The sequence below is a fragment of the Octopus bimaculoides genome, chromosome 19 (genome assembly GCF_001194135.2).
Source record: "Octopus bimaculoides isolate UCB-OBI-ISO-001 chromosome 19, ASM119413v2, whole genome shotgun sequence".
NCBI classification, from domain to species: domain Eukaryota; kingdom Metazoa; phylum Mollusca; class Cephalopoda; order Octopoda; family Octopodidae; genus Octopus; species Octopus bimaculoides.
In genome coordinates this window covers 47,671,649-47,673,587 of record NC_068999.1, presented here as the reverse complement: position 1 = coordinate 47,673,587, position 1,939 = coordinate 47,671,649, and positions in this window count along the sequence as shown.

The following is a 1,939-nucleotide window of genomic DNA, read 5'->3' as shown; positions in this document are numbered from 1 at the left end:
ATATTCTTTAACACGAAAAGTGTCGGCAGTGATTTCAAGATGTCAGCCTGCTTAGTCTTCATCAGACTGTCCAATGAGCGAGAGAGAGAGAGAGAGAAATGAGTTTAATTTATTAATATCTCTATCCATTGTGTGTTATGTTGAAGTTAATTCTGTGTAGTATCATGTGGTGGAATGCTTGTGAAGTAGCACTACTGGAACGACATTTGCTCCAGCAAAAACAAAAAATTATAATAATAATAATACAATGTGAAGAAACCCTCACCTTCCACACTGTATGCCAAAACGAATGGTGTGGCTAATTTTAAGGTGCAGACTATTTTTTTCCTCAGGAGTCCCTTGGTCTATGTTGCATTGAACTTCTTCAAGTGAGGAAGTTCTGTCTACATCCTGCATTTCCAGATATTTCTGTCTGAAGGAACTGTTTCCCTAGTGACAATATTGATTGCAAGTGCATGAAGACCATGCTTTCAGAAACATTTGAAACATAGCTTCTCTTGTTTTGGGGTATTTTTTCCTCCTTTTCTTTCTTTCTTTCTTTCTTTCTTTCTTGTTTTCTTTCTTTCTCCAGTTCTCCAGAGAGTAAATATTTTGTAACACAACTATGCCATTCTACATTCAGGAAACAAGTTGAAGCCAATGTAAAGCTCATCTTTGTTTGATGAGTTTGTACATGGCTGGAATATCATTCTTACTTGGTCCTCCAATGGAGAAAGTTTGGCCCTGTTCCCTAGGGATCAGGTCCTTGATTATATCTATTTTTTAACTCTGGATAGCATGGCTGCAGCCTTGCCAGTGTGTGTGTTGAATTTGCTCTCAGCCTAGAGATTGTTATAAATTGCAGTAAACACATAAAATCAAGAAGAGTCTTCATTTCAAATAAGGAATTGATCTTAGTCGAGTGAAAATAGATTCTGCTGAGTTAAGCTGCAGCTAGAGACATCTATCTTGACTACCTTCATTAGGATTACATTCTTTGTTTAATCAAATCAGAAATATTAATATAGTCATGCGTGAATGATCGGGTTTCTTATATTAGTTTTAATGAAATGTTAATCCAAGCCTTGCCTTTTCAGACAATATGAGATACAAGATCATGTGAGCCTTCTCCAAATTATGCCACATCATTTTTTTTTATTTCTTTTTTTTTATATATATATATATTGTTCATTCAAACTATCTTTTGATACATATGAGATGACCGGTATTTTTACTTTATATGTACAAAATAAATTTTTTAACGATGCTGTTTAAAGTCTGTATTATTCAATATGTATATATGGGATCAAAGTTACATTTTGTAAAACATTTCTGACAGTGTAATAAACTACTGAACTGATTATGTACGACTTTGTTTATTGTTATTTTCATCATTGACAAAAACCATTTTTGTAATATCTTACCTTTGACATTAACACGAAAAAAAAACCTCGTTAATGTGGCCAACTGTTTATATTTCTTGTTAACTAACAAGTCATTATTATTTTCAGTTATTTATCTGATATTAATATCAGGTCTACAATGATTATCCAAAAGTCTTAGTCTCAATGAAGTTGGTGTACATCTGACTTAAATAATGTTGTTTACCTGTTGTTTCTAGCATGCTGGGTTTTCTGGTGGTAATCTAGTATTTTTTAACATCTGCTATTTCAGTACAATTCTACACATACATGAAATAATACTTAGTTTGTGATCCTCCTTATGAACAGAAAGCACTTTCATGCAAACCCATGCAAATTGCACCTTCCCCATTTCCCTTTTAAACAGACAATGACTTGCATTACACCAGTAATCCAGTTCACTATATATCAGCTGTGCCGATTCTGCCCATAACAAAGGAACAAATAATACAATGTGGTTGTAGGTCATAACACCCTGGCAACGCCAGGATACATTGCTAGTGTGTGTGTGTGTAAATATATATATATATATATATATA